The 25,270-nt window shown below is 45.0% G+C and overlaps 1 long non-coding RNA gene across 1 annotated transcript; it reads right to left on the bottom strand.

Annotated features, from left to right (window-relative positions):
- Positions 1-11,703: 11,703 nt before the first annotated feature.
- Positions 11,704-22,907, bottom strand: LOC130866225 (uncharacterized). The gene is made up of 3 exons (XR_009056332.1): positions 22,652-22,907; positions 19,538-19,635; positions 11,704-11,846 (listed from the first exon to the last, which is right to left on the bottom strand). It is a non-coding gene; the product is annotated as an uncharacterized LOC130866225 (long non-coding RNA).
- Positions 22,908-25,270: the final 2,363 nt, after the last annotated feature.

The following is a 25,270-nucleotide window of genomic DNA, read 5'->3' as shown; positions in this document are numbered from 1 at the left end:
TGCCACATTGTTCACTAGAAAGGCGACTCTTGAGCCTTTATACTAAGCCCAAGGATTGGAAGAGCACTAGGCTTGGCTGAGGTGACATCGGTAAAAGCTAGCTTTTTCCAGCTAAGAGGGCTCTCCCGTTAGTGAGCTCCCATAGCTGGAACCTGTGGCGAATTCTCTCCGGGCCTGCCTCTCCTTTTCGCCCATGGAGAGGCCCCACAGCGGGGATCACGGATCACGGCTGCCCCCTAATCCGACGTGGCCAGGGTGCCCTGCCACATCACGCCCTGCGGCAAAGATTGCTCGGGCTGGCTCCGCTCCCTCCCCCAGAGACCTGCACTCTCCAGTAATCCAACTGCAAGCAGGATGGTTCAGCGGTGCAGCCCCAGGCATGGGAAGGGGCAGACTCCCAGCATTTCTTTTGGATTTTCACAGCTGGGTCTGCAGCTTTTTTTTAAGAGTTAGGGTCACAGAGGTGGTTACATATTGCCCCATGGTATCAGATTTAAACTTGAGTGCAAAAGACATAACATAAAATTAAAAACACGAAACATAAAACAAAGCTAACAAAGACAGCACAGACAGCAGACCAGAAGCTGCGCAGCAACAGACCAGCATAAAGCCAAGTTCAGACGGAGGAGCAGAAGCAAAGTGTCTCGGATCCTCCAACAGGGTGGCCTGATCACCCTCAGATACAAATTGGACCCAGAAAAATCAGGCCCCCGGAATCCCTGCACATCTGCCAGGTGGCTAGTGAGGAGTACGGAACCCGTCAGCTCCCTCCTTCACTTAGCCTACGGAGCGTTTGTATGTACAAACGACTTTAAACGGACAGACTGGCGGATGGAAACATACAACCATACAATGAAACACACAAAGGCCGGCCAGCTTACCTCCTGATGGTTATCTGAATTATTGAGGGGGGGCTCCCCAAAAAATCCATCTCGCTGGGACCTCCAAGATGAAAAACCCTCGTTTTCAAGGGCGGTGTGAGAAATCCCCCAGTCTCAATAATTCAGGTCAACAGATGCAATCAGCAAGAGGTGTCTTTATTGATTACACAGGCACCTGAGGGTGCAACAGTAGCTTATGCCAACTGCCCGCCCCGGGCAAATTCAAACAGCCATATTTATAGGGAAAAATGATTACATAAGAAGGTAGTATAGCACAAGCATTTCATTGGCTCTCAAATTGGTGGGCTTAGCTCATCCTGGGAATGGCCCCATGTCTATTCTCGAATTTCCCCAAAAAACCATAAAGACAGATAAAACACCCTGTAGCAAGTTGGCAATTTAGATAGGATGTCTTGGGGGGTGGAGTATCCCTCTCCTTAGCCTAGTCAGTGAGTCTGCAACCCATAGATATCCAGTTTTACCATCGGCTGAGCCCGGGGGCCCAGCTAAATTTTCAGCAGAATTGAACTTAGTATGTGGGCATGGGGGTCTTTCGAGTATGGGGAAGTCTTTCAAATATGGGGGTCGGTCTTTCAATAGAAGGGTGCTGCATACTGGATTGCTTCCACTGTGATGATTCTGGTTTCTGTCAAGTTGACATAAAACCAGCCAGTGTACCCCTAGTAAAACTTGGCTGGCTGAATGCTGAGATCTTGCTTTCCCTGCCTTCTTATTTTTTAAATCAGCAGAAGAAAAATGATTCATTCCTATAACTGTCTAGCCTGTCGCAGCCTAGACCAGCAAGACCTAACTACATCACAGCCTCACCCATGGCCCCTCTTTTCCCACACTCTACAGTCCCTCCCTTGCCCCCTTTTCCTCACCTCCTAGGCCCAGCACTTCAGCCTCTGATGGAGACTGTCCTGGGAAGAGCAGAACCCCCTCCTCTGGGAGACCCTCCGGCCCCATCATGCTTAACCCCTGGATGGTCCCCAGGTTCTGGTACCTCTCCCCTTGGACTGCCCCAGCTCTACAGACATGGCCTGCTGCTCCCCTTCACCTGTACCTCACTTCCCAGCTCTGCTTTGTATAAGCACTAAAAGATCTCTGAAACCTTTGTCTGTCCTCCTTTGCTCCTTGTCTGCCCTTCAGATGCTCTGCTACACCCTCTGATCACAGCAGGACCCCAACATGGCCCTTCTCCTGAACCCAGCAGCCCACAGCAGCCCAGGTCATGGGGCCACCAGCAGCTTGGGCTCAAGACTCAGGGCTCCTTCCTCCTTAAATGGTCACTCCAGGATGAGACAGGCTGGCCTGCTGCTGGGTCTTTCTGCCCGTAGACCTCAGTGCCTCTGAGCATTCCTGGGCCCTGACCCTCACTGCAAACCAGCAGCAGCTGCTGCCTTCCTAGCATTTCCTCTTCAGTCACAGCTGCCCCATTGGAGCAGCCTGGGTCTCACTGGGTTTCTGGTGTACCTTGTGGCTTTCATCTCAGGAGTGGGGAATTCTGCATGATTCACTTGTGGTTGCACCTGGCTGAGTTGTGCAGGCTGGCCTCACACTCTCCATGAGATTCTCCTGCTCCCCAAATGTTGGGATGACATGTGTGCTACCATGCTTGCTAGGAAATAGGTTCTATACAAGACATGCATGTGAGATCCTGGCTACTTCAACAGCAGGGGCACCAAAGTTGAGTGCTAAGACATCTTGGACTATGTCTAACAGTGGGGGGTCTCCATGACTGTCACCCTCAGGACATGGCTATGTTAATAAAACCAGGCAGTAAGCAAACCTGTCAGAGGTTACAGACAAGACTGCCAGGCTGGGGCCACTCAGTGGCAGGGTGCTCACTTGGCATTGTGAGGGCCCAAGTTTCATCCCTGCCATCACAGTAAACCACACATCTGCTGGTGCTGCCCTAGCATATGTGAGGACCTGGGCTCCATCCCCAGGACTAAACCCCAACACCACAAAACCCCACCAGGTTCAGCGATCACTGTCAACAATGAGGGCCTGAGTACAATTCTCTTGCCCTATGGTGCAAGGTGAGAAACAACTCTCCCAAGTTGTCCTTGACCCCAACATGCGCCTCCCCCCTCCACACACACAGTGTAATTAAGAAAAACAAGAAGCAGGGCAGTTGCTGGCACACACCTTTAAACCTAGCATACGGGAGACAGAAGTCAGTGAGTTTGAGGCCAGTTTCATCTACAGAGCAAGTTCCTAGACACCCAGAACTGCACAGAAATCCTGTTTTGCAAACAAAACAAAGAAAAAAAAGAAAAAAAAGAAAAAAGAAAGAAATTGAGTCTGAAGAGTACTTGCTGCTCTTCCAGGGTATCTGAGTTTTTTCCCAACACCCACACTGGGAGACTTATCTGGTTTCCCAGTGCAACTTGTATCTGTGTCCCTGTCCCGCTGGAACCCATTCACCATGAGGACTGCATCTTCTTATGAGGAATGCAGATCTGACCTCCAGACCTACACCTTCAAGGGGCCTGTTCTGCGTCCATTCAAAGGTGAATTTTAAAGGGCCCCACCTGCCAGAAGGAAGGGAGTATCACTTAGAATAGAGACTGGAAGAGGGTGTTCTCCACATACAGAACACAAGGCAAGTCCAGAGGTCCTACTTAGTATCTCCAGCTAAGGGGTGGTGTGAGTGAACGTGGCTTCAAAATGTCCCTCTAATACTCCGCAGGCTTCAGAGCAATCTAAATGCTTGAGTCCTAAGCTGGGAAAGAGGCATGGCTACTATAGTGCCATGCTCCTCACAGCTCTATGGATCCTGTACCAGGAAAAGGTGCACCGAGTCCTGGGGTGTACGAGAGGCCTGCTGGGGACTCAGAGAACAGGGCAAAATCTGTGGCACTTCTATATTAGGCGTGAAACTTGCAAAGGCTGGACCTGGAAAGTCATAGAAGAACAGCTCCTAAGAGGGCCCAAAGAGGGGAAAGGAGGAGGAAATAGCTCCAGTAGCCCAGGAGATGATGGGGTGCAGCCTCTGGAGAGTCGTCCCCTCGTTCCTCCACTGGTTAAACACAGCACAGACTTTTCCGTTTCCTGCCCTGCAATTCTGGTGGTGGAATTTAGAGCACTAAGCATACATGCTGGGTAAGTGTTCCACCATGGGCCACACCCCCAGACAGGTATCCAGTATGCTTCTTCAACAAGTGCAAAGTCTGGCTTGGACCTCCTAGTTGGGCAAGACCCTCTTTCGAGTCCAGCTGGTGACTGTCTGGGTCAGGCGGGGACTCAGGACTCCTGGTTTAACTCCCCTCCTGACAAGGAGGTTCCCAACTCTCTTTATTTCCTCAACTCTCTGAAGTAGCATGCGCTGGGTAGGTCCCAAGTCCAATCCAGAAAGACCTGCTTGTGCCTACTTCTTGACTGCCTCCTGAGAGCAGAGCTGAGCCATCCGAGATCTCCTTATGCCTCAGGGGTACAACAACTACTGTCCCTTTATAAGGAAAGAATGAAATTTCCATCAGGCAGGTCCTGATATTGACAGGTGGCATGCATTATAACTGGGACAGAATTGGGGACACAGGGATAAAGACTTGGAATGAGGGGAGTCTATTATGATTCCTGTGAAGAGGGGGCTGACTCCAGCCAAACACAGAAAGCCATGTCAAGGATTAACCCATGATGACAAGAGCAAAGACCCCATAGCTAGCTCTGCTCTTTGAGACACTTGCTGTGGCCCCTGTTTTTGTTTGTGTAATGAGCATGGAAGAGGATTCCTCTGAATGAATAAAAAAGGGGAATCTGTAGTGTAGATAGAGCACGAAATTTATAGAATAAGAATGAATGTAACTTGGTGTAATGTAAAAGCATTTCTTCTTGTGTGTGGTATGGAAAATTACTAAGGTGAAATATTAAGAGAACATTTGCCCGCTTGAAGGCTGCCACACCCATCTGGCCCTGCCAGATGTGGGGGCTGCACCCAGCAACCTTGGTAATGAAATAATCTTGCCACACAAGAGGGACCACCCCCATCCTTCTGTGGCCAGTCGATACTGATAACCTAGGACACCTGGTTATCGGAAGGATCAAACGAGGGGCAATTTCAAACTGACTTAAAAGAGGTGGCTGAAGCAGGATGGTTATCTCACTTCTCACAATGGTTCTGGCACCAGGCCTCCATGGAAAGAGAGATCCTCCTAGCCTGCCTCCCAAAAAGCAGCAATATTAAATGCCTTGCCTAAACATTTAATGCTCTGTTTCCCAAGTACAGAGCTTCGTCTCCTGAAAACAGATATTTAACGGCTTGCATCCCCAATGCAAATCCTCATTCCATGAGAGTGGACATTGAAGTTCTGTCTCCCGAGAACAGACTAGATACTCTGCCTTTCAGAATGCTTTGCCATCCCGAGAGCAAAGCTTTGTCTTCTGAGCAGACAGAACGCTTTGCCATCCTGAGAGCAAAGCCTCATCTTCGAGAGTAGAGAACTAAAAGCCTTGTCTCCCTAGACTCGGTCACCCAAATATCCGAGTCCAAGGCCCTACCAGATACCAGCCTGGATCATCAGAACCTTATCTCCCAAGTGCAGACTATGGGGTCAAGAGTCGATCTTCACTACCCAGCCCCCAGCGTGGACAAGAGCCTAGCCTGAAGAAATTCAAAAAGCCCTTTTTAAGCCAGGGAATACCAGGTCGTATGATGCTATTTCATGTTTGTATGAGAGGTTAAGAGAAGAGCATAGATGTGTTAATACATATGTTTAGTGTGTGAAATGTTAAGAGATATTTTATGGATAATTGATAAGATTAGGAAATATTAATGGATAAGTTAAGGTTAAGAAGCATTTTAAAGATAATTAATGGATAAGTTAAGGTTTAGGAGTGTTTTATAAATAAGTAATGGATAAGTTGTATTAAGATTATAGATAAGTAATGAAAAAGTTGTATTAAGGTTAAGAAGTATTTTATAGATAAGTAATAAGTTACATTAAAGTTATGAATTGGTTTTATGTATTAGGTTTAGTAGGATTAATAATTGTGATATTGAATTGCCTGTGTGTTGCCCATCATCAATCCCCCATGCCTATTAAGATTGTAAACCCCATTGATGTATTGGATATTGAAGTTACTAGTAAAGAATCATCATAAAAACAATTCTCTTGCTTGGTCTGGTTACTCATCACTCTCTGGGGAGAAGGGCACAGAGTCCTCATAGATATTACTTGAAAAGAACCTAGAGCTGAAGTCCCCCAGCTCGTAACAGTTTGTCTCAACTGACTTTTCCAGTCAACTACCAGGACAGGGTCCTTGTTCATTCCTATTTTCCCAAAAAGGACTCAGGCATGTTTTGGCTTTGGAGATGGACCTAGGATTTCTAGAACCAGGCAGGAAGTGTGGATAGGATGCTGGGTTTGTGCTCTGGATCTTAACACATGCAAGGCCCAGGCTTCCTCAGCTCCCCAGGAGATGAAAAAGACAAATGTTTTCCTAGAACCTCATTGTCTTCAATAGCTCTTAATCCAAATTTGGCTGTCTAACTGTCCTGATGCCGGGTCCTTCTTTGACCCCAGGGCCACCCTTTGCACCATGTGATGCTGTAGTGCTTCCAGCTTGCATCATAATGAGTGTGGTGACCAAAGATGATGACAGTTTTACGTAGAATTGGCCACATGGAATGGACTGAAGGCAAAAATAGATGCTGTGTATGAAGTCTGGCTAAAGTTCCTACTGGTCTCAGTGAACCTCTGGGGCATCTGCAGGAGTCAGGAGAGAGGTGGGAAGAGCTTGGTTTCTGTGGTGGTTGCTGGGTGGTAGAAGAGATTACCCATGAGTGACCATGGAAATAACGCCAGCTGAAGCAGCCCGGGGGCACAGTAGGGCCATTGTCTCTCTAGCTCTTGTATCACCACTAACATGGGTTTCTGGATACTTGGTCCCCATCTGGGAACAAACTGTCACTTTTCTTGCAGGGTTAGCTGTGTGATACTCCATTCTCAGAGATTGCCTTATCACCATGCCTCTCATAAACTGCATTATTTCCTCTACAGTCCTAGGCCCCCAAGGTACCCATCTTTTTCCATCTGCCTACAGTTAAGGTTGTGTGTATGTGTGTGTGTTTGCACGCGTGCGCTCTTTCATCTCCATTGCAGTCCCTTCTCTGCCTGTTCCTTTTGACAACTCCCTCACCAATGACCATGATATTGCTGCTTCACCTTAGTTGGGGAAGGTCGCCTACTCTGGGGCTCACAGCCGATGGTCCTCTCTCAGATGTGGCCCGCCCATGTCCAACCTACCAGCACTTTTTGTCTTTGAAGTCCCCAACCCACCTGTGCTAGGAAGCCCCTGCCCGGCTCATCATTCAGCCAGGGTCCCTCAGCCATGGCCTCCTCACAGAATAAGTCAGCCTTGTGGTCTTTCAGTTCCTGACAGTGCCCACAGATCAAAATTTTACCCATGACCAGCATGGATTGCAAATACTTGAGAACTAAGAACTTTGCTATCCTAAGTGTGCTCCTGTGCCCTCCCTCAACCCAGACTCCACGATGGCTAGTTGGACTGCATCTTTCTGATGCTGAAGTCCAAATTCAGTAAAGTGGAGCCTGATTTGCAAAAGGATCTTGTAGAGATCAGAAGTTGAGGCCACATTGAAGCTAGTTGATCTCCTCATGGACAGCAAGGTATGGATAAAATAATATTCCAAATACTTGGGTGGGATACCAGGGAAATCGAGCCTTTAAGCTCAAAAGTACTGCCGACATTGCTCATTTTTATTACTAATGCGCCCTCTAGTGGCTGTCCTTGGTTGTTAACCTGACTGCAAAGGAAATAACTAAAACACAAAAGACTAGGTACAGTTGTGAGAGATTTTTTCTTAATTTATTTGATTTGGGAAGACACAATTCTATTAGAGGCCACAGGAATTATGTTGTCACTGGCTCCTCACAGACTGACCATACAGAATTTAGTCACAAAGCCAAAGGGCATCTGAAACTTCCAGCCAGAACTCTCAGTGTGAGCCTGTATGTCTTTTGTCTATCTCACCTGCCTAGTGACACTTATTAGATACTGCCAATCTCTTCCTCTAGCATAAGCACTGCCTAGCCCACTGCTGTTTCCATCCTAGACAGACAGAATCTATATATTTTATTTTAAGAGGCAATAACCAGAAGTCTGTTCCCCAGCACCTTTGCTGACCTTTTCTTTGGGGCATCATATCCCCTTCTGTGCCTTTTCTCCTGGAGCACAGATGGAGCCAGGCTCTAAAGTGGATGCACTCTGAATACAAACCATGGGCTGGTGGGCTGGAGAGATGGCTCAGTGGTTAAGAGCATTACCTGCTCTTCCAAAGGTCCTGAGTTCAATTCCCGGCAACCACATGCTGGCTCACAACCATCTGTAAAGAGGTCTGGTGCCCTCTTCTGGCCTGCAGACATGCACACAGACAGAATGTTGTATACATAATAAATAAATAAATAAATAAATAAATAAATAAATAAATAATAAAAAAGAAAAAAAACCATGGGCTGGCCAGACACCCGGATGATATCAGAGACTTTCCCCTAAGCAAGCATCCATGGACATCCTCCTGGAATTGCCTCTGATCAAAGAGATTATTGTTTCCAAGGCCACCAGGTAGTTGCTCCCTTGTCTGTTTCTTGAGGAACAGTGTTGTTCCTTGTGCTCATGAACACTTGTGATTTGTTAACAGGCAGTGTCTGGTGTCCAGAGGGGAGCTTTGCTGGGTTGATCAGTGTTTGGATTTTTGAAAAGTTGGTAAAATCAAGATTGGATACATTCAGAATGGAATCTGTGGTCCTTTTTTAAAATACCAGTTTCATGGAAGAGAAAATAGTAAATGAGCTAGCAATATTGAACACTAGCTCAGTAGATATTTTATCCCTTTGATGTCATTACTTCATGCCTAAATAACCCTGGTGGTTTAAGTTTTTCCTACTTAGTTTGTGACTATTCTTTGTAAACCCTACTGCTTTAGTCAGGTTTTCCAGAGACCTGAGACTAGAAGAACTAGCGATAATCACATTGGTCTAGAGATAAAAATAATTTTGCCTATTGTCTAAATCTTGTGAAACAAATAACATCAAATGAAAAACAGCTGCTCCTGGTTGTAAATGAGCAATTTAGATAATCAGGGATTTGGAGGTGTGACTACCTCCTCCAGACTGGTTATATCAACCTTAAGTGACTTTGTGAAGGGTATGCTGCTCCCTGTGAAAATAAACAGGTGATAGTGTTGCTTAGAGGAGTAGCAGTATTGCTGGAGAACACCAGGAGGAGGCAAAATGCACAAGGAGTCTGTGTGCAAATCAATAGGAGTTGGGCTGAACAGATAAATAAATAGATAAATAAATGCTTCCTGGGGAGCACAATGTCAAGAACTGCTTCTCGGGTACAGAGAGGAAGAGGGAGAACTCCCTCTGTCAGGAACTGCTTCTCAGGTACAGAGAGGAAGAGGGAGGATTCCCTCTGTCAGGAAAATTTCTTTTAAGTCTTGTCTTAAACAGAATGGGTTCTCTTGAAACTAGTAAGCTTCTGTAAGAAGTCTGTGAAGCTCTCTGTTGCTGTGAGTTCTAGCACTTAGAGTTAATGAAGTATTGCACCATATGCAGTCCTGCACCCTTCCTCATGTACTGACCTCTTCTCCTTCTTGATGCACTGCAGGTATCCCAGCTCAGCTAAACAAGGCTGCAGAAAACATTGTTGTGGGAGGGAAGGGATTCTTCTTGATAACAGGAAAATAAATTTCCTCTCAGTGGGGTTGAGGAAGTGGCAGAGCCCCTGCTGGGGCGGTGGATTGAGCCAACAGCAGAGGCCATGTGCCTTGGTGAGTAGTGTGCCTTTGCAGATTTGGTTTGGGAGAGGGGACACAAGAGCAGAAACCAAAGCTCTCTGCTCTCCCCTTTTGCCAGGCAAATTTCAGAGGGTTTTGTGGACATGTTTCTTTCCAATGACTGGTTTATTCTTGTCAAGCTGTGTCTGGAATAGATCTGACTTCTGAGACTCTAGGTGAGTCAGAGAGTAAATGTGTGGAGGTGGATGACAAACCAGGGCTTTTCAAAGCTCAGCTGTAACAGGGGAATAGAAGTTTGACTGGCTTTGCCTTTCTCTGACTTTGTTTTGCAGTGCTTGGTACTAAACCTAGGCTTTGTAAATGTTAGATAAGGGGCTGGAGAGATGGCTCAGTGGTTGAGAGCACTGACTGCTCTTCCACAAGTCCTGAGTTCAATTCCCAGCAATCGCATGGTGGCTCACAACCATCTGTAATGAGATCTGGTGCCCTCTTCTGGCCTGCGGGCATACATGCAGATATGTTAGATAAGTGCTCTCCCAATAAACTATATCCCCAGGCCTCCACGGGAACTGTATAAACATATTTTCAATCTGGAGTCTTCGGGCCTGCAAGTGCAGTGGTCTGAGAATAGTGCTTTTAGGCCCATACATTTCAGTGTATAGTCTGTCCTTGTGCGACTGTTGGGGAAGGTGTGACCTTGAGGGAGGTGTGTCACTGGGAGTAAGTAGGCTTTAAGGTTTCAAAAGCCCAAGTCATTCTCATTTACTTCTCTCTGGCTCCTGCTTGTGAACCAAGTTGATACAAGCTTTCAATTACTGCTCCTCTACGTGCCTGCCTGCTGCCATGCTCACCACCATGATGGTCATGGAATCATGAGCCTAGAATTAAATGGTTTCTTTTGTGGGTTTCATTGGTGCCAGTTCCTTATCACATCAATAGAAAAGAAACTAAGGCAGCAGGTGAAGGCACTTACCACCAAGCTTGATTCCTAAAACTTAGAGGTGGAAGGAGAGGACCAACTCCCACAAATTGTCTTCAGACCTCCACACATGCCCCATGACATACATGCACCTATACATATATAAACACAATCATTAAATAAATCAATAAATTTAAGCAAGACATATTTTTAAAATTTTCTTAAGGGACTTTAGGGCATTTGAATGTTGAGAGTAATATTTAAATAATCTTTTGACCTTAGAACAAAACATATGACTACTTACATATGGTACATTTGGATTTCTCAGTAATATCTGTAGTTTTAGCATATGGATCTTTATCTGCTCAGCACATTTATCTCTATTAATGATAAAGTATAGTTTTAAATTCTGCTTATACATTTTTTATAGTTAAATAATATATGGTTGTATTGATCATGTGGTCCAATATGGCATGCATGTGTCCCGCATGGGTGATTAAGTGTGAGTGGTTGTCATATCTCTCGCCTTATACATTTGCCATTTCTATGTTGTCATAGCACCATCAATCCACTCTGTTATTCTGAAATAATCAGTCAGCTGTTGTCATTCTTAATTATCTTATTGTTCTATGTTATATGGGCTCTCCATATGTAGATTTAGGTCCTGGGGGTCTGATTCTTTCTTCTACTTCCATGTGCACCAAAAATTCATGTGATTCACAGATATACATGCAGGCACAACACCCGCGCACATAACAATAAAGTCTTAAGGTAATAGAAACAAAATTATTGTTGGAAATGCTATCCATTTTTAGATACAATATTTCTGATAATGAAATTACTATTCCATTCTTCCCAAATTAGAATAGCAATAAATAAATATTATGACTGTTTTCATGATTCTGATACTATTAATACTTCAAGAAACATAATTTATATATTTTATAGTATTTATTTTGAATGAATGCTTAATATAATTATTAACTGAAAAATGTAGGAACCTTTCATAAGGGATTAAGTTGTACCCAAGTTAGTTCACATGAATTTTAAGTATACCACAAGAACATAAATGATAATTTTCCTGAACCAAGTTTATTTTCCTAGAATATAAATAATTATAGTCTTTAGCTAACTTTACTGCCCAGGATCAACTATATGATAGACAATCCACACCATGTAGATACTTTTCTTCTTTATTTTTTTCTTTTATTCTTCTTTTATTTCCTCCTTGACCCATCCAGCAGGTCCAGTTATTCGGGATCTGAAGAGGTTCTACCTGTATGAATCATGGGCAAGAGAGATTAGAAAGAGACCAAGCAAAATTCGCTTGTCAAGGTCTCCATTTCTTATGGTAATGGTTGTGGCTTATATAGCCCTTGAATGAGGAACTTGGCTTGGGGTGGGGGGTAGGGGGTAGCAACGGTCACCAGTCAGCACACCTGGTGTAAGCTGAAACATTCTTTTTGTGGTTCCCTTAACAAACAGTTCTCAAGATAGTTGGGATGTGGGGCAGGTTGCGTTAATAAGCAGTTCTCAAGATAGTTGGGATGTGGGGCAGGTTCTGTTAATAAGCAGTTCTCAAGATAGTTGGGATGTGGGGCTCTCTGCAAACATCCTTAGGACAATGGTCCCTGCTATCATCTTTAGGACAATGGTCCCTGACCCCCCCCCCTTGGTTTTTTAAGACAAGGTTTCTCTGTAGCTTTGGAGCCTGTCCTGGAACTAGCTCTTGTAGACCAGGCTGGTCTCAAACTCAGAGAGATCCACCTGCCTCTGCCTCCTGAGTGCTGAGATTAAAGATGTGTGTCACTACCACCCAACTCAAAAAGGTGATTTTCAATTTGCATCATGGCTGAATAATTACAATATGACTTTTAAATATTCTCTATCAGAGTTACTTTAAAACAAACTTACCAGTCAATAAAATGTTATTACCTGTTAAGTAAACATGCTATTTCAAAGATGCTGAAGTGTGAAGTAAAATCATGAGAACTAAATGGGAAAAATAGTGGTGACAAAGCAATTTTATTAAGTAAATGAGGATGTTGATTTATTAGTGTAATGAAAGGCTCAGTTATAAAAATGAACATTTCTGTCATAAAATATGAATGCTTTATTGACTTTTCTATTGCCATAACAAAACATCATGACCAAGGCAACATATATAAGAAACTTTTATAATTTAGGGCTCACAGTTCCAGAGGGTTAGAGTCTATGACTGTTGTAGAAAGGAGAATGATGTCATGAAGACAGGCATGATGTTAAAGCAGTAACTAAGATCTTACATCTTCAGACACAAGCTTAAAGCAGAGACAGAGTGTAAGCTGACTAGAAATGGTAAGGGACTTTAAAATTTCAAAGCCTACCCCCTATTGACACACTTCCTCTTAACAAGACCATGCCTTCTCATTCTTCCCAAACATGTTCACCATCTGAACACCAATCATTGAAATATCTGAGCCAATGGGGACCTGTTCTCATCCAAATAATACAACGAATATTATTAATGTATTTAATTGCATATCTTGCTTAATAGAAAAAGTGAGAAGCAAGAAAATGATTATTGGGGGGCTGGAGAGATTAGTTGGATCAGCAGATAAGACTGATCTTACAGAGATCCTGAGTTCAATTCTCAGCAATCACATGGTGGTTCACAACCCTCTGTAATGAGATCTGATGCTCTTTTCTGGCAAGCAGTCATAACTAAAAAAAAAAATACAGGGGCTGGAGAGATGGCTAATGGGTAAGAGCATTGCCTGCTTTTCCAAAGGTCCTGAGTTCAATTCCCAGCCACCACATGGTGTCATAACCATCTGTAATGAGGTCTGGTGCCCTCTTCTGGCCTGCAGACATACAGACTATTGTATACATAATAAATAAATATTTAAAAAGTACATAAATAAAAAATTCTTAAAGAAAATGATGGCACTTTGAATGGAAAGTGAAGACTGACTTAAGAGGCTGGGAGAGGCAATAGCATGAAGTCCCCTCCTGGGACTGGCCTCAGGTCACCAGGTCAATGAGAAACCACATGTGGAACTTTTGCAAACTCATTCTGGTGCCCACAAAAGTGGTGGCATGTTGGAGGCTTGCCACAGCACCTCTCTCCCCCAGAGACAGAGTACTCCTCAAACATTTAGTTCCCAGTTCTCTTGAACCTCAATGAACAGCACCTCACACAGTGAGGGGTCAACACTTCGACTGCCAAGATTCTGGGACACCATACGACTACCATTTCTCCAGTCTCAAGTGGACACATATTCAGAATACTTGGTCTCTCCAGCAGTTAGTTCTTACCACCCTCCAGTTCTCCAAGATGCCACAATGAAGCGCCTATCTGCTCTTCTTCCTGGCACACTCATCTTTGTCAGTACAACAAAACAGATGATAACAGATGAAACAGATGTTTCTCCTAGCAACCTGCCTTCTCATTTCCCTCAAGGAACAAATGCCTAAGGTCTCCAGAATGGCAGTTAACAGCATATCTCTCCAGCCACAGGTCCCATTGAGGGTGAGTCCACCAACTCCCAGCTCTCCCCTCCCACACATCACCCATGCCTTCAGGAAGCAGCCAGATATGAACCAGGCGTGAGTCTGGGATGTTTGGGTGAAAGCTTCGCCTCAGTCCCTGGTATCCATATACCACAAGAGTCTGGGATGTTTGGTGGAAATTCCATTCCAAGCACCTGGCATCCATATACCAAAAGAGTCTGGGATGTTTGGGTGGAAGTTTCATCCCCAACCCCCTCCCCTGGGAGTTTCCTCAGTCCAGACTCCACCTCTGAGAAAGCCCCTCCCCAGAGATGCTCAAGACCACTCCCACAGGGTATGTAAATTGTACCTCAGAAAACAAGCACATGGTTTTCTGTTCTTTATGCACTTAGGAAAATAATAAAGAGATGAGTACTTATTGCTCCTTTTTTTTTTAGATTGTTTATTTTCTTGAAGAGGTGAAATGTTGTTTTGTCATTGAAAGAAGGGGTGCATTCTCTGATCTGCTGTGGACTTTATTGTCCAGGAACAGTGTATAATTTAAGGCAAAAATTTAAAAATGCATGTTTTATGAAAAGCTATTTTCATGAGATGATGTTGAATAAAATAAGTTTGAAAAAAACTCCATATGTTGTCCATTTCCTTTTTAGATTTATTTATTTATTATGTATGCAGTGTTCTGCTGGCATATATACCTGCTTACCAGAAGAGAGCACCAAATCTCATTTCAGATGGTTGTGAGCCACCATGTGGTTGCTGGGAATTGAACTCGGGACCTTTGGAAGAGTAGGCAATGCTCTTAACCACTGAGCCATCTCTCCAGCCCTGTTCTCCATTTCTTGAGCATTGATATTGTTTGTTATTCTTCCTCCATTGTGTGTATACATGCAGTGTTCATGTGCCCATGTGTTAATGACATCAGCTAACATTTCTTGATGCTCTAAGGGACATTGCAGGTAATCCTGGGCTGAGAAATGCAGGAAAAGTATAAGTGGCTGCATTTCCTAGTGGAAGATTAGACAGTCTATATTTAAGAAATTTACAAGTTAATATTGTCCATTTTGATAATGTCTGAGATGACAAAAATTATTATTAAAAATTTATTTTTTATGTTAGCAGAAACAACAAAAGTAAATAATCCAAAAATTGGGTACTTTGCTTGTTCCTTTAAATTATAAATCATACTTTGTTTAAAGACATATATATATATGTATATATATATGACTCATGGGGAGATTAATTGGGATATATAGAAAGAACTCAAGAAATTGGTTATTAAAAGAACAAATAATCCAATAAAAATGGGGTGCAGACCTAAACAGAGAACTCCCAACAGATGAATCTAAAATTACTGAAAGACACTTAAGGAAATGCTCAACATTCTTAGCCATCAGAGAAATACAAATCAAACCACTCTGAGAATGGCCAAAATTAAAAACATGGATAACACCTCATGCCTGAGGGGATGTGGGATAAAGGGAAAAGTCCTCCATTGCTGGTGGAAGTGCAAGCTGGTACAGCCGCTTTGGATATCAGTTTGGCAATTTTTATTTGTTTGCTTTTGGTTTTTGTTTTTTGAGACAGAGTTTCTCTGTAGCTTTGGAGCCTGTCCTGGAACTAGCTCTTGTACACCATGCTGGCCCTGAAATCACAGAGATACGTGTGCCTCTGCTCCCCAGGGTTGGGATTAAAGGTGTGCGCGACCACCACCACCCATCATTATGGCAATATTCTTAGAAAATTAGGAAACGGGCTGGAGAGATGGTTCAGAGTTTAAGAGCAGTGATTGCTCTTCCAAAGGTCCTGAATTAAATTCCAGAACCCACATGGTAGCACACAAGCACCATTAATGAGATCTGGCGCCCTCTTCTGGCCTGCAGGGACATATACAAGATACAGGCAGAACAGTGTATACATAATAAATAACTCCTTAAAAATTAGGAAAACAACCTTACCTCAAGACCCAACAATACCCTTTTTGAGTCTATACCCAAAAGATGATCAATCCCACCTGGTCCCACCCAAAGGATGCTCAAGGCCAGCCTGATCTACAGAGTAAGTTCCAGGACTGCCAGGACTGTTTCTCAGAGAAACCCTGTCTTACAAAATGTAAAAAGAAAATCAAGTAAGATGAAGCAGAAGCCAAAAAAAAAAAACAAAAAACAAAAAACAAAAAAACCAAGAAAAAAAGCACATACATGAAGGCCGGGCGGTGGTGGCGTACGCCTTTAATCCCAGCACTCAGGAGGCAGAGGCAGGCGTATCTCTGAGAGTTTGAGGCCCGCCTGGTCTACAAAGCTAGTTCTGGGACAGAACAAAAGCTACAGAGAAACCCTGTCTCGAAAAACCAAAAAAACAAAACAAAACAAAAAAAAAAAAAACCAAAAAAAGAAAAAGCAAAAAAGAGCCGGGCGGTGGTGGCGCACTCCTTTAATCCCAGCACTTGGGAAGCAGAGGCAGGCGGATCTCTGTGAGTTCGAGACCAGCCTGGTCTACAAGAGTTAGTTCCAGGACAGGCTCCAAAGCTACAGAGAAACCCTGTCTCGAAAAACCAAAAAAAAAAAAAAAAGAAAGAAAGAAAAAGAAAAAAAGAAAAAAGCACATGAAATACCCATAGATAAAATGGCATACTTTTATAAGTCCCATAAAGTGTACATCAGAGACCATAATACATACACAAAACATTTGAGAGAAAAAGAAAAAAGAAAAAATGCCCAGACAAATCATTATGAGACAAGCAACCTGCAAAATGCCATTGAGTTCTTTTTGAGTTGGTCATCTATTGCTGGGCATGGGGTGTCTCCTTCACACTGGTTGTTATACCCAGTGGTGATACTCTGCAGAAAAAAACCTAGTGTTTACTTTGCGAATAGTGTGGTGGTTTGAAAGAAACATCCCCTGTCTTAGGATTTCTATTGCTATGAAGAGACACCATGACCGTGCCAACTTTTTTACAGGAAAACATTTATTTATTTGAATATTTTCAAATGTTTAGTTCATTATCACGGCAGAAGCATGTTGGCATACAGACACACATGGTGCTGGCTACAATTTGATTAGAAGGCAGCAGGAAGTGGATGGACATGAGGCTGTGTCTTGACCACACTTCCTCCAACAAGGCCAATCTAATGCCTTAATCAGGGTTCTGTTGCTGTGAAGAGACAACATGAGGCTTGTCCTGGATATTAATGGTCACTCTAGTGGAGAAAAGTGGTTATTTCTCTCCCAGCAGTTATAAGTGACAATTCAGTTTTTAACCTTTATAGTAGTGTCTAAAAAGTGCTTTTATTTATTAAATCATTTATTAATTTTTAAAATTATAAGAAATTAAAATATCAGATAAAGCAACAGTTACAACATCAAAGTTGACAAAACAAACCAGCAGTAGGTAAAGATCCCAAGAGAAGGCACAAGGACCAGAGCCACACTCATTGACACACTCTGAAATCCCATGAGCTTTGCTCATGCTTATTTATAGGACTTAGTTATCTTGGTGTTCACCATTCCCTCAGTATCATAAACTATTTTCCAAGTCTTCTTTCATGGGGTTTCCTGATCTCTAAGTTCTTGGATTTCATGGAGATATCCTCTCACTCTCTGTGTAATTCCTGGCTGTGCATCTGTGTTTGTTCCCATCTGCTGCAGGATGAATGAAGCCTCTCTGATGATGGCTGAATGAGGAATTCATAGATGAGTATACAATATCATTAGATTCACTTTATCAATATGTTTCTTTTTTCCCTTTATACCAGCATTAACTCATTTTCCAATAAGTTCATAGACTGTTGGTTGATGGAGGGGAAGTATATGATCAATTGTGTTGTGGCTCCCTCTTCTGGCCAAAGGCTGTTATGTGCTTGTCCTGTGAAAATGATGTTCATACCAGGTACGGTGTAAGATACCACCTGTGGTAGGAAAAATTTGGTGCACCTGAGCAGTGTCTTCTCCCACATTTGCCTTGGCCCACAAGAAAGCAAGTTTCCTCTCACAAAAAGAAACCCAACCTTAACCCTAAAAGAAAGGCACATTTGTTCTCCATTGAGGCTCACCCCTCTACCTGGCAAAAATCCAAAGGTCTTTCAGATCATTGAAAAATCTAGGAAACCAGGTGGCTGAATATCATTAGACAGCTCAGGCCAGGGTCTTCTGTCTAGTCCAGTGTGACACTGTTCTCCAAATTTGTGTTAGAAATGTAGTCATTAACCTGAATCCCACGATCAATGGTATATGTTATACTGAGTAAATAGGATCGTGATTGTTTGTGATTGTAGGACAGACATCAAAGAGAAACTGGCTGCCGTGGTGGTGCCCACTATTAGTTGGAGAACTTGAGCAGGAGGATAGAGGCAGGCAGGTATCAGGGAGTAGGACATCCTGGCCCACATAAATAGCTCTAGGCTAAATACATATGAAAGAAATCTGTTCCAAAATACATTTTTCAGTAATTGACACCCAAGATGAACATGTCATTGCATATATTATACTGTGTGTCCCTTTTGCCTGCAGAGTGAGAAATCAAACTTTATCATGCTAAGAGAATGGTTATGACAAACTCAGAAATCTGAGCAACCAGGAAGATAAGAACAAAAGGGGCTGGAGAGATGACTCAGAGGTTAAGGGGACTGGCTGCTCTTCCAGAGCTCCTGAGTTCAATTCCCAGCAACCTCATGGTGGCTCACTGCCATCTGTAAATGCGATCTGGTGCCCCCTTCTGGCTAGCAAGCATACAAACAGAACACTGTATACATAATAAATAAATAAATCTTTAAAAAAAAGAACAAAAAGGACTGAAACATTAAGATAAAAGAATAGGTAGGTTAGGCACATGGCTTAAATCCTAATACTCGGGACAAGCAGGTGGTTCTCTGTGACTTCAAGGAAGTTTGGTCTACAAAGTGAGTTTCTGAACAGCCAGGACTGTTACACAGACAAATCCTGTCTCAAAAAAAAATGTAACTAGGGCTGCAGGATGGCTCAGGGCTCAAGGACATTTGACTGCTCCTCCTAAGGACCTGGTTCAATTCCTAGCACCCAAAAGGCAGTTCACAATTGTTTATAATTCCATTTCCAGGGGACCAGACACCCCTGGGAAAACACTATAGCACATTTTTTTTTAAAGATTTATTTATTATATATACAACATTCTGCCTCGATGCATTCCCGCACACCAGAGGAGGGCACCAGATTTCAGTACAGATGGTTGGGAGCCACCATGTGGTTGCTGGGAATTGAACTCAGGACCTCTGGAAGAGCAGTCAGTGCTCTTAACCTCTGAGCCATCTCTCCAGCCCTATAGCACATTTTTAAAAAAATATATGATATTTTGGAAGCCAAAGTAGCTAATCTCATACTATTACTAAGCAAAAACAGAACCAAAACCAAAACAAACTCCCAGTTAGGGCTGGAGAGATGGCTCCACAATTAAAAGAATTTACTGTTTTTCAATAGGACCCGGGTTTATCTCCCAGTACTCACATGGCAGCTCACAATTGTCTCCAAGTCCAGTCCAGGGGAATCCAACATACAACACTCTTATAGACATACGTGCAGGCTAAACACCAATGTACATGAAACTATAAATTTCATTAAAAAGAAAATATTAGGGTAGAAAATCTCCATTTACTTTGTTTAGATCTATAACTAAGTTACAGAGCTAGATATCCTTAAAAGTAGATTTGAAAAATTAATATTTAAGCTCAAAATAAGAAGTGTATAGGTACACTTTACTCCTATGTAAAACTGAAAAAAAGATACTGGATGATGGTAGCAAGACACCTTTAATCCCAGCACTAAGGAGGCAGAGACAGGCAGGTTTCTGTTACCCTAAGACCAGCCTGGCCTACATAGAGCTAGGTACAAGACAAGCCCCAAAGACACAATCACAAAACACAAAAATAAAACAAAAAAAAATAAAAGAAAACCTAGCTGTTTAGTAACTTGCTGGTCTCTGAATATCCATGCAGAAGGAGTTCTCTTACGGTTATGGTGAGCACCTTTGCCTACCATTTCCCATCAAGCAATTCTTTTCATGCAAATTAGGCTATTGCCGATAATTCTGATTGGCTGCATGCTCTGACAATTTTTGTGGCCCTGGTTGAGTAAATAGAAATTCTGCGTTTTCTGCCCAGAATGCTTCTAATAACTTGGTTGAAGCTTGGATATGTACCTTATGTGCTTTCTCCCTCCACCATCACTTTATTATTTTATGTCTATAAATGTTTTGACTTATTTTTTTTTGTCAGTGGGTGAACCACATGCTTGCCCAGGCTTGGCTTGAACTCACAGAGATTCACCTGTCGGTGCCTCCCAAGTGCAGGGATAAAAGGCGTGAGCAACCACCACTGGCTTTGCTTTTCTTTCTTTCTTTTTTTTTTAAGATTCTGTTTATGTATCACCAAGTCCAGCCCAGAAGCATTTTTATCCTTTGAGACAGTGTTTCTCTGTGGAACAGCTGTATTGAAACTAGCTCTGTAAACCATGCTGGCCTCAAATTCATAGAGATCCACCTGCTTCTGCTTTCCAAATGCTAGGATTAAAGGCATGCACAACCATTGCTCAGAAACACAGGGGATTCTAGGACTCATTAAATACACCAGGCCGAATTTCAAATCAAAGATCTGCCTTCCTCGGCCTCCTCAGTGTTTGGATTAAGGCATAGCTACCACACCCATCCCAGGAAATATTTTTAAAGGAATGTGAGTAAACTCCTGAAAACCCCTCCCACCTGTGTGACTAAGCAATCACAGTGAGATTTGCTTTGTCTTTCAACGTTATCAACAGATGTTATCAAAGTACTTAACATTTGACCAGTAAGTCCACCAGCACATGATTCTACCCAGCACTTTCCTATCAACTGAAGCCTGCTGAAAGGAGTGTGCAGTCCCTCAGGTGTGGTCCCTCAGGGAGCATATGCCAATCTTCAGGTAAGATACATGCCTATATTGATTGCTGTAACAGCTCATTATAAAATTTCTGAGGCAGGTGAGGTGGCTGCCTGATGACCTAATTTGATCATTTATTTGTGTATTAGTATTTTTGCCTGCCTGTCTGAGAAATTCTAAGAGTGTCTGGAAGTAGTTTCCGGTGCCATTGTTTTCAAGGGAAACTTCCCAGTTTCTCTTCTTTCTAGTTCCGTGTCTTTCAAGTTTATTCGATTTTACATGGTTTTTAAACTGGAGTTCATTTTATCTGCTAGACACCAAATCCTGTGGAATGTGTGTGTGTGTGTGTGTGTGTGTGTGTGTGTGTGTGTTAGTTTAGGTGTCTTTCCAGTCATCGTTGGTGTAATTAACATGCATCTGTATATTCAGTGCTCTGATCCTTTCAAATGTTTGTGAAGGGAGCCATAGCCTAGACCCTCTGAGGGCACTTGGCTTGAGTGTGATACACACACAGACTTACTATTAAGGAAAGTTCTAGATCAAGATCCTTTCCTAACTCTGTGACCTTGCAACAGAGAAGTTTCAAAGTGTGTGAAGGGTGTGCCTACGGCTCCACTGGCTTTCCTTGATGTACACATCTGTTGCCTTTCCTGTAAACATCGTTGTTGGAGTTGAGAAATTGTTGATCTGAACTCAGGCAATTTCATGTAATAGCCCTGGCTCTCCTGGAACTCACTTTTATAGACCAGGCTGTCCCTTTGGTGACATTCTGTGTGTGTGTGTGTTTTTTTTCTTCCTCTTATTTTCTATCTGCAGTCAATATTGGTGTAAGGACTGTGCACCTGTATATTCACTGCTCTGATCCTTGCCTCCTTCCTTCCTCCCTTCCCTCCCTCCCTCCCTCCCTCCCTCCCTCCCTCCCTCCCTCCCTCTCTCCCTCCCTTCCTTTCATATGTCTGCCTACTCACGAAAACCCAAAACATTTCTAGTCTCCCAACGCAATTAAAAGTAACTAAAATTTTATTAAACTGGCATTTAAAAAAGGAAGGCAGCCAGGCAGCCAGGCAGTGCTGGGGGCCTGGATGGTGGTTGTGAAGAAAGCCCTGGCCTAGTCAAATCCTCTGCCATGACTGTAACCCCAGTACTCAGGAGCTCTAAAGGGTCTGAGAAGCTGCTTTCATGCTTCTGCTGCTGGGTATCTATCTATCTATCTATCTATCTATCTATCTATCTATCTATCTATCTGGCTTATGTGGGAGGGGAAGGGGAAGCCAAAACCTTGTCCTATGGGCTCCATGCTCTCAGCAGTGTCTCATAAACTCGAGTGTGAGGGCCCATGTCTGTCATGCCAGGAATAGTTTTTAAAAAAACTATTCCACCACGGCTGTTTTAATTTTCTCCGACTCGGTATTTAGTCTGAGAAGGGTGGGCTGAGGGCGTGGGGAGTGGGGTGAAGAAAAAGAACCGCAAGCAAGCAAGCAAGCAAGCAAGCAAGCAAGCAAGCAAGCAAGCAGTGGCCATGGCGAAAGGAGACTTAGATGGCAGGGAACTGCCGTTGCCGCCTCCCTCCCTCCCTCGGTCCCTCGGTCCCCCTCAGTCCGTCGGTCCCTCCCTCCCTCCCTCCCTCCCTCCCTCCCTCCCTCCCTCCCTCCCTCCCTCCCTCCCTCTCACCATGGCCTAATTGTGGCAGAAGCCCCTGGCCCCCCACCTAGTCCTGTCACCGATGAACGGTCAGACACGCTCTTTGTTTCCCGTGAGCGATTGATTCGCCTGTTTTCCCAGCTGCCTGTGGTCTCGGTCGTACTTTCGTTTTCGTCGCCCCGAATGTCCAGGCCGGCCCGCGTTCACCGTGTTCGGGGGTGGGGTGGGGGAACCGACAGGGGGGTTCCCTGTCCTGTTGTGGGCCCGTGTCGCCTCCGGGCGTGAGCGTGGGAGGACGCTGTAACGCCAGAGAAGGTGAAGACGCCGCGGCCGAGCGAGCGATGTATGTCGGTCGGTTGTCGGGCGCCACCTAGCGGTGGCCTTTTTTGTGCAACGCTCCTGGTCCTCGGTCGTTGACGAGGACGGGGCGAAATGGCTTTTGTGAGGCGGAAAGAGTGACGAGAGTCCCGGCCCGGCAGGCGGGTGTGTCCCGGAGTTGGTGTCGTGCTTGGGAACGGTCTCTGTGTAGGAGGTTGTGCCGGAAGAGTCACCCATGGGTGCGCTGGGGCTGGAACCGAGTGAAAGGAACAGATGGGAAGGGTGCTGGGAGACTTGAGCGGGTCGACCAGAAGGCATAAGTCGTTGGCGTACCCCCGCTAGGTGTCGAGTCTACCCGGGCCCAGGATCGGTGAAGTACCCCGGCTTTAAAAGTTGTTTTTCCCTTGCCTTTTAAACTCTCTTCTAAGAGCCCTGGGACCCGGCGACCCTCGGCCGAGAGGAGGCGTTGGTTGATCCCGGCTTCCCCGCTGCCCTGTCACGGACTCGTTGGGGTCTCGGACTTTTTTTTTTTTTTTTTTTTTTTTTTTTTTCTTCTTTCCCCCTCTTGCCAGAACCCTCGGTCCTCAGCGGCGGACCTTGCCATCCTGAGGCCGAGAGGAGGCTGTAGTCCCGGCTTTCTCGCTTCCCTGGTTCGGACTCTCGGAGCTTTTTATGAATTTTTTTTTTTTTTCCTCTTGCCAGAACCCTCGGTCCTCAGCGGCGGGCCTTGCCATTCTGAGGCCGAGAGGAGGTGGTGGTCCCCGGCTTCCCTGTTCACTGGTCCCCGGTTTCTTGGACTCGAGATTTTATTTTTTTTTTCCCCCAAGTTTTTCTTCTTGCCCGTCTCCATCCCTAGCGGCTGGTCGCAGGGTCTTCGGCCGGGAGGAGGCTGGGCGCCCGGCTTTCTGGCATGTCCACCTCGCTCTCTCGGTCCTGTCATGGTTATGAGGTCGACCAGTTGTTCCTTTGAGGGTCGGTTCTCTTGTTTATGGGGACATTTTTGGGACATTTCACCCAGCCTCACTTTCAGGAGTTCTGTGTGGTCTGTGAATGACTCCCCGGACCTGTTGTCATTCTTCTAATGGTTACTATCTGTCCTTATTGTACCTGCAGATAGGTGCTGACACGCTGTCCTTTAATTGGGTGACATTAAAGGACGCTAGGTGGCGGTCTCTCTTCTGAGCCTCGCTCGCTGGGTGCTTTTTCTCCCGCCTAGCCCAGCCTGCTGTCCCCGGGTTTCTCGCTGCCTTTTGGGACTGGGCCCGTGCGTGCTTTCCCGAGTGGCTTTCTGAGGTGACTGGCTTCCTTGCTTTTTTTTGCCCGTGGTGAAGCGTGTCAGGCGTCCCCGCTTTGTGGTCTGTCGCCCGTGCCGTTTGGATGGTGGGAACTGTCTCTCGATGCTTCTCCCTTACCGTCCCGGTGCTTGCTTTTTTTTTTTTTTTTTTTTTTTTTTTTTTTTTTTTTGGGATCAGATCGTGGAGCTCCCGAGTCTCCATGGACTGGGTGGGTCCCCCCCCGGTCCTCTGCTTCCCCAGTGCCTCCCGAGCGCACTGTTTATTCCCCCTCCCTCGTTGTGGAGCTCCCGAGCCTCCATGAGTCCTTGCGGGGGGGGGAGGGTTACTCAGTCTGACCCTTCTGCTGCCTTATGTGCCTCCCGAGTGCACTTTTTTTTTGGATTTCCCCGTGGACCCCACCGCTGTTTTTTTTTTGGTTGTGGAGGTGTGAAGGGTTTTCCTTTTTTTTTTCAATTTTTTTTTTTTTTTTTTTTTTTGGTGGCATGTGTTGATGCTCTGTCGCTCGTTTCTTCCCGGTTCTGCTTTGTCGATCGATGTGGTGCCCTCGCTCTGTGTTCATTCGGGCCGGAGGCCTAAGCCGCGCCAGGCGAGGGACGGACATTCATGGCGAATGGCGGCCGCTCTTCTCGTTCTGCCAGCGGGCCCCTCGTCTCTCCTCCCCACCTTTTACCGGTGGTGTGTGGAAGGCAGGGGTGCGGTTATCCGGCCTGAGCCCTGTGAAAGCCCCTCCGCACTGCTCGCTGTGGTTCGTGGGGGTTCCTGTGAGGCGCGCCGGGGGCTCTGTTCCCCCCGTCGCGCGTTTCACTCTGCCCACCGTGTGTGGTCTGTTTAGCCCTCCTCCCTCCGAGCCGGGGGAGGGTCGGCTGATGTGCCGCGTCACGTGTGTCCCTCCCGAGCGGGCTCGCGTGCACGCGTCTTGCTTGCCATCCTCGTTGGTGCTCCTGGAGTGTTCCAGGCCGATCTTCAGAGGTGCCCGGTTCTGAGCGGCGGCGGCGTTTCCCGGTTCTCTGACGTGTGTGCCTTCTGTGCGCGGTCCGGCCTTTAGCGGTGTTCCTCTGCGAGGTGTGCTCTCG

Source organism: Chionomys nivalis, chromosome 25 (genome assembly GCF_950005125.1).
Source record: "Chionomys nivalis chromosome 25, mChiNiv1.1, whole genome shotgun sequence".
In the NCBI taxonomy this organism is placed as follows: domain Eukaryota; kingdom Metazoa; phylum Chordata; class Mammalia; order Rodentia; family Cricetidae; genus Chionomys; species Chionomys nivalis.
The sequence above is the reverse complement of the archived record's forward strand: the minus strand, read 5'-3'. Positions and strand labels throughout refer to the sequence as shown.